This window comes from Humulus lupulus, chromosome X (genome assembly GCF_963169125.1).
Source record: "Humulus lupulus chromosome X, drHumLupu1.1, whole genome shotgun sequence".
Classification (NCBI taxonomy): domain Eukaryota; kingdom Viridiplantae; phylum Streptophyta; class Magnoliopsida; order Rosales; family Cannabaceae; genus Humulus; species Humulus lupulus.
The window spans coordinates 125,229,645-125,241,162 of NC_084802.1; positions in this window are offsets into that span (position 1 = coordinate 125,229,645).

The following is an 11,518-nucleotide window of genomic DNA, read 5'->3' on the forward strand; positions in this document are numbered from 1 at the left end:
AAGAGATTGGACAACAAAAATACAAGAAAGACATACTCTAAACTTGGTTCCTCTTCTCCTTCTTCTTCTTTCTTTCTTTCTTTCTTCTTCTCCTTCTCTCTCTACACGCCACACTCTCTCTCTCTACCTCTCTCTCTAGGTCACGGCAGCCACACAAGAATGCCCTCCTCTTCTCTTCCTTTCCCCTTTATTTCCATTCTCTCATAATGACCAAATAAAAGAAAAAAGGTAAGTTTCCTTTCTTCATTTTATTTTCTTTTAATTCCTTTTAATTTTCTTTTATTATAAAAGATTGGAGTCAAATGGTAGTTTCCCAAAATGTCTATCCTCATCCAATTTAACTTTATTTACCTTAGAAAATAATGGAAAAACAAATATCACTCCATTTCCCTACACCACACGTCCACTTACTTGCCATATCCTTTATTTTTATTTATTTTTTATTTTCCTACTTATTAAAATAAAACTACCCCAAAATATCAATAAATGACAATTATAAAATGTGTTGAAAATCCACACATGTGCACCCTATTACCATATACTAGCACACACTAAAACACTAGGGTGCATCACTATCTACCATGCACCTTAGTGCATTCAACCATAACTCACATAATTACCTCAATTGTCACACTTATTTAAAATGTAACACTAATAGTAAAATAAACATGTTACACAATTATTCACTTATTAAATTAATTAACCAAACAAACAATTAACAAATTTAAATTCAAAAGATTATACCAAACAATTCTAACAATTAAATAAAATAATAAACAATCAAATAAAACAAACAACAACTAAATAAAATAAATAACATTTAAATAAAACAATTCATCACACTTAACATTTAAATAAAATAAAACACAAAATTTAAATAATCTAAAAAATTTTGGTGCACTACACTTAACATAATCACATGGCAGTCAAGGGCAAGGCCTTATCAGTATATCTCATGCTCCCTATAAATCATGCAGATAAAACATTTATTATTTATTTAAACATTTAAGCATATAATCATGTATATAGTTACCAAACCCTGAGTCAAGCTTGTCTTTAGCGGTGAGTGTACATGCCCAGCTAGTCTTCACGAACCCTTAAACCTAGACTTCTCTAATACCAAGTTGTAACACCCTGGATAACCAAAACCATTGTACTGTGTTTTAAATAGTGCAAGACTTGCTAATCAAGTCGTTTGAACATAAATGTGATTCTAAAGTCAACTGCACGTTAGGGTGAAAAGATTTTGATCATAAACAGTTAATTTTTATTAAAACAAATGGTTCATACATGGGATCCCCAAAACAGGTTTTACATGGAAAATACAACTCTCAAAGACTGATACAACAAAAGCCAGTCTAACGGCAAAATACAGTTTAGAGCTCTAATTCTTGTAAATTCCCTCGGTCGTGGCGGTCAAGCAGCTAACGATGTACACTCTGCCCCCAGAGCTCTCCAACTCATGGCTGGTCCAACTTCCTTTGCCTTTACTAGCACCACGTACCACCCGTGAGCTAAGGCCCAGAAAGGAAACAAAAACAACAAGCATAGATAGCAACAAGAGCATTTAATAAAATTCAGCCATTTAGTTCAATTAATCAGCATAATACAAGTATTAAGCTAGCCAACGATTAACATATACTTTCAAACACATAACTCAATCTGTAATACGAATATTTTGGTGTCGGCGCCCATAGGCCGAGCCGTCTAGTTATTTAGCTGACCCCGACTCGCTTAGGCCGAGCCGCATTCAGTACGCTTATCATCAGCCCAAGCACTCTTAGGCCGTACTTTCATATCCCACATAACAGATATATAATTCACAGAAAACATATGTTCAATCACAGGGAATCTCAGTCCCGATCACAACCATATGGGTGCAGTTTTCTTACCTCAAGTCCTAAGCGATGGATAAAGAGCGGTCCCGAGCATGGTCCTCAGTCCTAAGCCTTAACGATAAACCTAGTCACAAGCAATAATGGATAACTATCAAATTATAATCCAATAAAATGTTTTGGAAACAACTACTAGCCTCCGAGACCTCGAATTCTACTAAACTTGGTAGTAGAATTCGTCCACGAGCCTAAAAACCTTAGCTTCCCTTTCCTTTCTATTTAGGGCCGCGGCATGCCCTTTAGGGTCACAACCCACTACTTGGTCAGAGGGCAAGGCCCTCCCTACTGGAGGACTTGGGCTGCGGTATGCTCCAACCAGAGGGGTCCCCAACCTCTTCAAACAGGCAGGTCGTGGCACCTGAAGAACAAGGCCGCAGCTCAGGCCTCCGAACCCAGAAATCCAGCCTTTTTCCTACGTTTTCCCTCAAGCCTAAACCCAAAATTCATACCCCAATCATCATCCAAACTCATATTTAAGTTCAGAATTCCTATCCTTATAGCCTAAACATCATATTTAGCCTATAAACAATTCCCTTACACCCATCAAACACCCAATACCAGTCACAACCCATAATTCATGCAAGCTCTAAGTTCTAACAGTAATTCAACATAATTCATTCAATCAACTGGACTCTAATCCTTACCTTGAAGATAAAAATGTTGTCCCAGAGCAGTACCTCAGAATCCTAGCCTTAACCCTTCAAATTTCCCAAGCTTCAATCCTTGAGTTTTTCCTCCATCAAAGCTTCAAAGTCCCTTAGGTTCTAGAGAGGGGGAGAAAATCGTGAGTGGTAGGGAGAGAGAGTGTTGAGAGTCCTTCTTCCTAATTCTGGTATTTTCCTAAAATTTCTGAGTATATCCTTAACGTAAAAGACAAAAATACCCTTAATTAACCCAACCTCCTCTATTGCCCATAAGGGAATAATGGTCATTTATCCCGATTCCCGCTAATTCCTCAAGTCATTGTATCTATTCCCAATCAATCCTGTCATGTCCAACTAATTACCAAATACTTGTTACTCAATAAACCACCAAATTACTCCTTAAGTTCCCAAAATACCCCTAGGCTCACCCCGAGCCGGGTATTAAACCCCGTTGTGACTATTCCGCTATTCCGCTCACTAGGATCGCCTCGAGCCATATATTGCAAATATATCCACATAATAATGTAGCCTCAATCATTTAACAAATATAACCATATTTATGCCCTTAGCGGGCCAAAATTACAAATATGCCCTTATAAACAATAAAAGGCTCACATGCATATCTAATACTCATAAACATGCATATAATATATTCACATCATCATATATATCATGCATGCCACATAGTCACGCATTTAATCAATTAATCACACACATCTCTAATTATGCCCTCTCGGCACACTTATCAAGGCACTAAACCTTATTAGCATTTTTAGGTTGTTACAATTTTTGTAAGGGTAAATACCATTTTAGACCTTGTGTTTTGCAAAAGTTGCCGATTAGACCCTGTGTTTTGTTAAGTGATAATTTGGACCTATGTTTTGCAAGATGGAACAAAATAATACCCTTAGTCTGATTTTTGTCAAAAAAAAATTTGAATATGACCAAAATACCCATACTTATAAAAATTAATTAATTAAAAAACAAATAAAATGGTAAATAAAAATAAAGAAATATATTTTAATAATAAAAATAATATGTAAATAAAATAGATCTAAATCAAACCTAAAACATAACCTAAATCTCCTGACCCAAAAAAGAAAAACTAAACCTAAATCTTAATAGGGACTCTTCTTCTTCATCTACAATTTCTTATTTGTCTACAGTGATGTTCAGGGGGTTGGAGGCAAGAGGCTTGGAGGTGCTTTAGTGATCGACGAAAGTGCTATATCTAGGCTTGGAGGCTCTTAACTGTTGACGAAGGTGCTAGATCTGGGCTTGCAGGCAAGACTAGAACGTCGTTGAGGATGAGCTTAAGTCTTCAGGACTGGCCTCCACCTAGGTTGGCTCAGAGCTGATCTTCGGTGAGCTTTGATCTTCGCCGTTGTCGGTGACGATGCTGGATGGTCGGCTGAAATGGCGTAGCTGCAAGATCAGAGAGGCTTCAACTTGCAAGATCATAGAGGCTTCGACAAATCCAAGTTTCGGCAACATTAAGGATGGCTTCAACAATTCAAGAGGTCAAGGAGGGGGATTTACGACAGGGATGGGTTGGCTTCACATACGGTTGTGCTTCGTTGTAGAGGAAAAATCTGAGTTGTGATATTATTTTGAATAATTTTTTTTGATAAATTTGAGTTGATTTTTGTTTATGTTGAGTTTATTTGTGAAGAACAATGGTAAGTTTGGGTTTTTTTTTATTATTTATGATGATGGATGAATAAAATCTTGAAAAAAATTAGGGGAAAATTTGAAGAATTTATGTTGTTGATGAAATATGGGTTAGATAAATGAGTTGGAACATGAAGAGAAAAAAACAAGAAGTTTTAGTTTAATCTGTATTTAATTTTGTGTTTTGTTTTTATTAAGTATAGATTTAAGTTTAAATTTTGATTTTTTAATCATACTTTAATATTATTTAATTATTTAAATATATATCTTTATTTGTATTTGTTTTTTAATTTAGTTAATTTATAAAATATGGGGGTATATTTGTCATATTTAAAAAAAATTGACCAATATTAGGCTCACGGTATTATTTTTTTCCACTTTGTAAAACATGAGGTCCAAATTATCATTTAACAAAACACAAGGTCCGATCGGTAACTTTTACAAAACATGGAGTCCAAAATGATATTCACTCTTTTTCTGATAGTGTTCACAAATTGAACAATTGGATAGATAGAGAAATAAACATATATATTGAAAAAAAAAATCTCCATGTGAAAAAATAAACGCTCCTACATGTGGGGACAAAAGGCATGCCTCTATTTCAGAATTTTCCTATGGGGACGACTACATTGGGGGCATGCATTTTGCCCCCACCACTAGGGGAGTCTGTTTTTAGCACGTGGAAAAATTATAATCCAATTTTTTTTATATGATGATGTGCATTATAGTTATTTAGGACCTTTCACCAAATTTTTGAAAATTTTGTATAATTTACGATATAATTTTTTCGCACACTATAAACAGAAATGCTCCTACCGATGGGGACAAAACGCGTGCCCCTATTTTAGAATTTTCCTATATGAGGACGACTACAATGGGGCATGCAATTTCCCCCACCGGTAGGGGCGTCTCTGTTTTTGGCAGGTGGAAAAATTATATTCTAATTTTTTTTATATGACAGTGTACATTATAGTTATTTAGGACCTTCTACCAGATTTTTAAAAATTCTAAATAATTTACGATACCAAAAACAATCTTCAAAATAACCTGTTTCACGCGCGTATAAAACAAGCTTCAAAACAACATATTTTCAGCATTGTAAATTACTTAGAATTTTTTTAAAAGTTGTGAGAATTCTAAATAACTACATTTTACACCGTCATATAAAAAAAATTGAATTGTAATCTATCCATATACCGAAAATAAGAAAACAGATTGTTTTTATCTTGTTTTATACGCGCGTGAAACAAATTATTTAGAAGTTTTTTCGGCACCATAAATTATTCATAATTTTCTGAAAATTAGTGGGATGTCTACTATAACTACAGTGTACACCGTCATATAAAAAAAATTGAGTTATAATTTTTCATGCACTAAAAATAGAAACACTCTTACCGGTGGGAACAAAAGGCATGTCCCTATTTTACAATTTTCCTATATATATATATATATAAAGATAAAAATAATGCGTTATCACAAAACTCTATAGGATAAGAGTGAGGAAGAAAAGAAAGAGGCCTGGAAAATTAGGGATAAAAAAAATGATTTGTCTTCAAACATTCTGGATTTGGTCTTAAGAACCAAACCGAGTTAGTGGGTGAAGTCTGAATTAAATTTCCGCTCATTACTATTCTAATATTCAAAACACCCCAAGAATCCCTTAATTAGGGTATGGAGCTACCATTGTTTCAAGTATAGTTGTTGAGGGACTACACTAATACTATTTGGATGATTTTGCATTTCAATCTTTTTGAAACCATAAGCACTGCTACGAAAATATCAAATATGATGGTTATCCCTTATTTTTGCAATCAATATATAATTTTGTTAAACATTTAAACATTTACGATCTTAAAATTTATTATACTTTGACTATATTTAAGTCAGTGGTCAAGAATCAACTTTCATATATATATATATATATATAATAATCAACTATTATGTCAATCTACTAGTTGTTAAACAATATATTATGAATTCTTTTTGTAAATCCTAAAATTTGCATATTTTATAGAAATATCTTTTTAATTAAAAGATCAATTTATGTTTCCCTTTATTGTGATTTTTGGAATTTACTTTCCCTTTCTTGTGATTTTCGGATTATTTAGCTTCCTTATTTAGCTTTATATTATCACAATTTGATTATAAAGGGAAGTTATATATCTTGTAAATATTCAGTACATACTCAAAGTCATTTCTAGAATATTTGACTGTATATTTTCGTGCAGCTCAAGATTATAAAATTCAGGAAACTGAATCTTTGCTATCATTAATTATTATTTCTGTCTTGAACATTTTGATCTGACACAGGTATTAGCTGTCTCCACCAAAATCGTATCTGTCGGATCAACATCTTCTAAAAAAGGCAATTCTTCATCAATCAAGAATATCTTCAAATATTCTCGCCTTTATTAGGAGATTCATTCTCAGCCTTTATGAGCACGAAATGGACTCTATAAATAGGTTTCTAAGAATTTGAGAAAAAGCGAAATCTTAGATGCATAATTTGTGAGTGTATTGTAATATTTGTGAGAGTTCCTTCTTTGTATTCAAGATCATAGTATTCACGTGATCTTGTGAAAAAAATGAGTGTTTAGTATTTGTGGTGAGTTTATACCACTTTCATGAGTGAATACACTTTGTAATTTGAACACAACTTTATAATCTTCGGGAGAGTATTTCTACAAGCCTTGCGTCGGGAGGATGCAAGCACTCACTGTCCATTGAAGGGAGTTCAAGTGGTTGAGCGTTTAAATCAAAATCAGATTGGTGAAGAGAAGTACAACAAAGTTGCGGCAAATCTCAAGAGGGAGTCTTGTTTTGTATAAGTCAATATTTTGTACTTGTGATTCTTTATTAATTGATTTTATTCTCTGGGCGTGGCCCCAAGGAGTAGGTTATCCGAAAGGGTTTCTGAACCTTGTAAAAATTCGTTGTGTTCTTTAATTGTTTTTGGACTATCTTTTTATTGTGTTCAGTTTCTGTCGTGACAAGTGTGGATTCTGTCCCGACAGAACGAACATCTGTTTAAATATTTAATTACCATTCCATACTTTAATTAATTCACATGGTTTAATTAATTTGGTAATTACTAAAAACAGAATTTCAATTGGTATCAGAGCAGGTCACTCACTTTTGAGTGTGATCTTGGTTTATTCCGTTTGTTGTTCTTGTTCTTGCAATGTCTTTTTTCACGGAAGGAGGCTCCATAACTCACCCCCCTTTACTCAATGATTCGAACTATCCATACTGGAAAGTTAGAATGAGAGCCTTCATCAAATCTCAAGATGAAAAGGCTTGGAGAGCTGTTTTGAGTGGTTGGACTCCTCCAGTAGAAAGCAATGATGTAACTAAGGTAAAATCTGAACTTGATTGGACTGATGTTGAAGATAAACTGTCCAGTTACAATAATAAAGCATTACATGCTATTTTTAATGGTGTTGGTGAAGGTTATATTAAATTGATTTCTTCATGTGTTTCGGCCAAAGATGCTTGGCAAATCCTTCAAACTCAATTTGAAGGAACTGCCGATGTCAAGCGTTCTAGGCTTGTTATGCTCACAACAAAATTTGAAAATGATTGAAAATGAAACCCTCACTGAATTTTATGAGAAATTGTCAGATATTGCTAACGAATATTTTTCTCTTAGTGAGAAACTTGAAGAGAATATTTTGGATCGAAAAATTGATAGAGTTCTTCCTTACAAGTTTCAGACTAAGCTAGTTGCAATTGAAGAAGCAAAAGATCTGGACAAAATAAAAGTAGAAGAATTGATGGGTTGACTCCGAACTTTTGAACTAAACCAACAAACTAGACAAAAAGGTAAAACAGAAGAAATCAAGGAAAAATCTATTGCCTTGAAATCTTCTAGAGAAAAGAAGGAGAGTTCGGATGATGAGATGGCTTTGTTAACAAAAAAAAATTCAAAAGTACATAAACAAATTGGGAAACAAAAAGGCCATATCCAAAAACCCAAAAGGTAATTTTTCTAAACCCTTTGAGACTAATAAAAAGGATAGTGCAGGGAATGTGAAGGATTTGGACACATTCAATCTAAGTGTGCAAATACCTTAAAAAAAAAAGAAAGTCGTGACAGCCACGTGGAGTGATCAAGACTCTGAACAGAGTGATGAGGAAGAAAATAGTGTTGCCTTAACCTCTATTCACAAAGGTATGGTTTTTTCTTTAGTCGATTACAAGGATTTGTTATGCCTTAATAATTATGTTCTGAATAATGAGAATTCTAGCATTGACTCTAATGATTCTGACTTAGATGAGGAGTCATTGAAAGAGTCTTATAAAATAATGTATGATCAATGGTTAAAAGTTTGCTCTGAGAATCGATTAATGGCTAATAATAATAAAAAATATGTTGAAAAAATTAAAAAACTTGAGATGATTATTGCTTCCAAAAATGATGAAATTAATTCTTTGAGTAAAGAAATTGATCTTTTGCAAAAAGGTGTCAAAATGCTTAATCCAAGATCTGGAATTTTGGATGATATTCTCTGTGCAGGAAAAAAGGCTGGTGATTACAATGGATTAGGATCTAATGGATCTGAATCCTTAAGAAAAACGGTTTTTTGTAAAATCCATGAATTATCCGACTGTTGTGCCAACTAACCGTTTTGTAGGAACAAGTAACTCTTCAGAGACCACAAAGTTGTCATCTGTTCCAACAGATCTACAATTAAATAAAATTTCTCCAAAAAGAAACATTGGACAATTTGTACCATTTTGTCATTTTTGTGGGATGAAAGGACACATAAGACCTAAGTATTTTTCTTTGTTAAATTTGTTTAAAACGAATTATGTTAAACACTTTGATAGCATGAATCAATTCTTGACCAAAAGAAATTCAAAATAAAAAACAATATCGGTCAAGAAAGATAACTCTGTTTGCTTGGCTACCTTTACCTGTCATAAAATGCATGCATCTAGTTCATGGTACTTTGATAGCGGTTGTTCAAGACATATGACAGGTAATGCCAACATACTCACCAACTTCAAATCCTTGAAGTGTGGACTAGTAACATTTAGGGATGGAATGTCAGGAAATATTTTAGGTAAAGGTACTCTAAACATTGAAGGGTTACCAAAACTGAAAAATGTGCTTCTTGTTGATGGGCTGAAAGCAAACTTAATTAGCATAAGTCAAATTTGTGACCAAGGTTTTCTTGTTAATTTTTCACATGATGAGTGTAATGTTGTAAATCAAAGTGGTGACATTGTTCTTAAAGGTTCTCGTTCTTTGGATAATTGTTACACACTCACACAAAAATTCACATGCCATGCGTCATCATCAAGTTTTAATAATACTGATTTGTGGCATGAAAAACTTGGACATATAAATTTCAAAAACTTAAAAAAATATTGCTAATGCAGGTCTCATCCGTGGTATACTCAAGCTGGGTAAAGAATCACTTGGTAAGTGTGAATCATGTCAATTGGGAAAACAGTTGAAAATTTCCCATAAAGCACTATCTGATATTAATACTTCAAATGTGTTAGAATTATTGCATATGGATTTCATGGGTCCTATATAGGTTGAAAGTATTAATGGTAAGAGATATATTTTTGTATGTGTGGATGATTTTTCTCGATTTACTTGGGTAGATTTCTTAAGTGAAAAATTAGATACATTTGAAGTTTTTCAAATTCTATGTACAAGACTAAGAGTTGAAAAAAATTGTAACATTGGAAAGATTGTAAGAATACGAAGTGATTATGGTAAGGAGTTTCTATTTATGATGAATATTGTAAATCTTTTGGAATTTTGCATGAATTTTCTGCTCCCAAAACCCCAGAACAAGATGGGGTAGTGGAGCGAAAAAATCGTACTTTGCAGGAAATGGCCAGAGTTATGCTAAAAAAATTGTGGGCTGAAGCAATTTACACTGCTTGTTACACAATTATTCGTGTTTTTCTGCGTCCAGGTACAAATAAAACTCCATATGAAATCTGGAAAGGTAGAAAACCTAATGTCAATTATTTTCATGTATTTGGGTGTCTGTGTTACATTCTTAGAGATCGTGAGAATCTGGGCAAATTTGATGCCAAAAGCAATGTGGGAGTTTTTCTTGGATATTCCACCAATAATAGGGCTTATCGTGTTTATAACATGAGAAACCAAACTATTATGGAATCTGCTAATGTGGTTGTAGATGATCTAAAATATTTTTCTGAGTACTCCCATGTGGAGGAAATTGACAGGTTCATTGATGTTCGACATCATAAAGAAATGGCAGATCTGACAGCACAACCTTCAGAGGCGACAACAGCCACTGATGATGTATCAGACGTTGATTCTGTCGAAACAACAACTGGACAAATAGAGAAGGAAAATCCACTTATTTCCTCTGACTCCGTTCAAAAAGAACCATCAACCAGAGTAAAAAAGAATCACCCTTCTGATCTCATTTTGGGAAATCTTGAAGAGAGTATGGTCACTCAAAAGAGGTATGTAAACTTGGTTCAATTTGTTTGTTTTACTTCTACTTTGGAACCAAAAAATGTGAAGGAAGCCTTAAATGATGAATCATGTATCAATGCTATGCAAGAAGAGCTAGATCAATTCACAAGGAATGAGGTATGGATCTTTGTCCCTAGACCGAGTCATACTAATGTTATAGGTACAAAGTGGATATTTAAAAATAAAACTGATGAATTTGGGACCATAATAAGAAATAAAGCTAGACTAGTTGCACAGGGGTACACTCAAGTTGAATGAATTGATTTTGATGAGACATTTGTCCCTGTTGCAAGACTTGAATCCATAAGATTATTACTAGCTATTTCATGCGTTCTTTATTTTAAACTGTTCCAAATGGATGTCAAACCCGCTTTTTTTAAATGGATTTTTGAATGAAGAAGCTTATGTGGAACAACCCAAAGGGTTTGAGGATCCTTACTATCCTAATCATGTTTTTAAATTGTAAAAAGCTTTGTATGAAGGGCTTGGTATGAGAGACTAACTAATTTTTTGGTCTTAAATGGCTACAAGAGAGGGGGAGTAAACAAAACACTTTTATAAAAAATGTTGATATAAATATTATGATAGCGCAAATATATGTTGATAATATAGTGTTTGGTTCTACTAATGATTTTTTAGTGCAGGAATTTGTGAAACAAATGCAGGAAGAGTTTGAGATGAGCATGGTAGGAGAACTCAATTTTTTCTTAGGACTCCAAGTGAAGCAGTCAGACAATGGAATTTTCATTTCACAAAGCAAGTATGCCAAAAATTTAGTAAAGAGATTTGGACTCGATACATCTAAACCTGTTAAAACTCCCATGGGAACTACCATC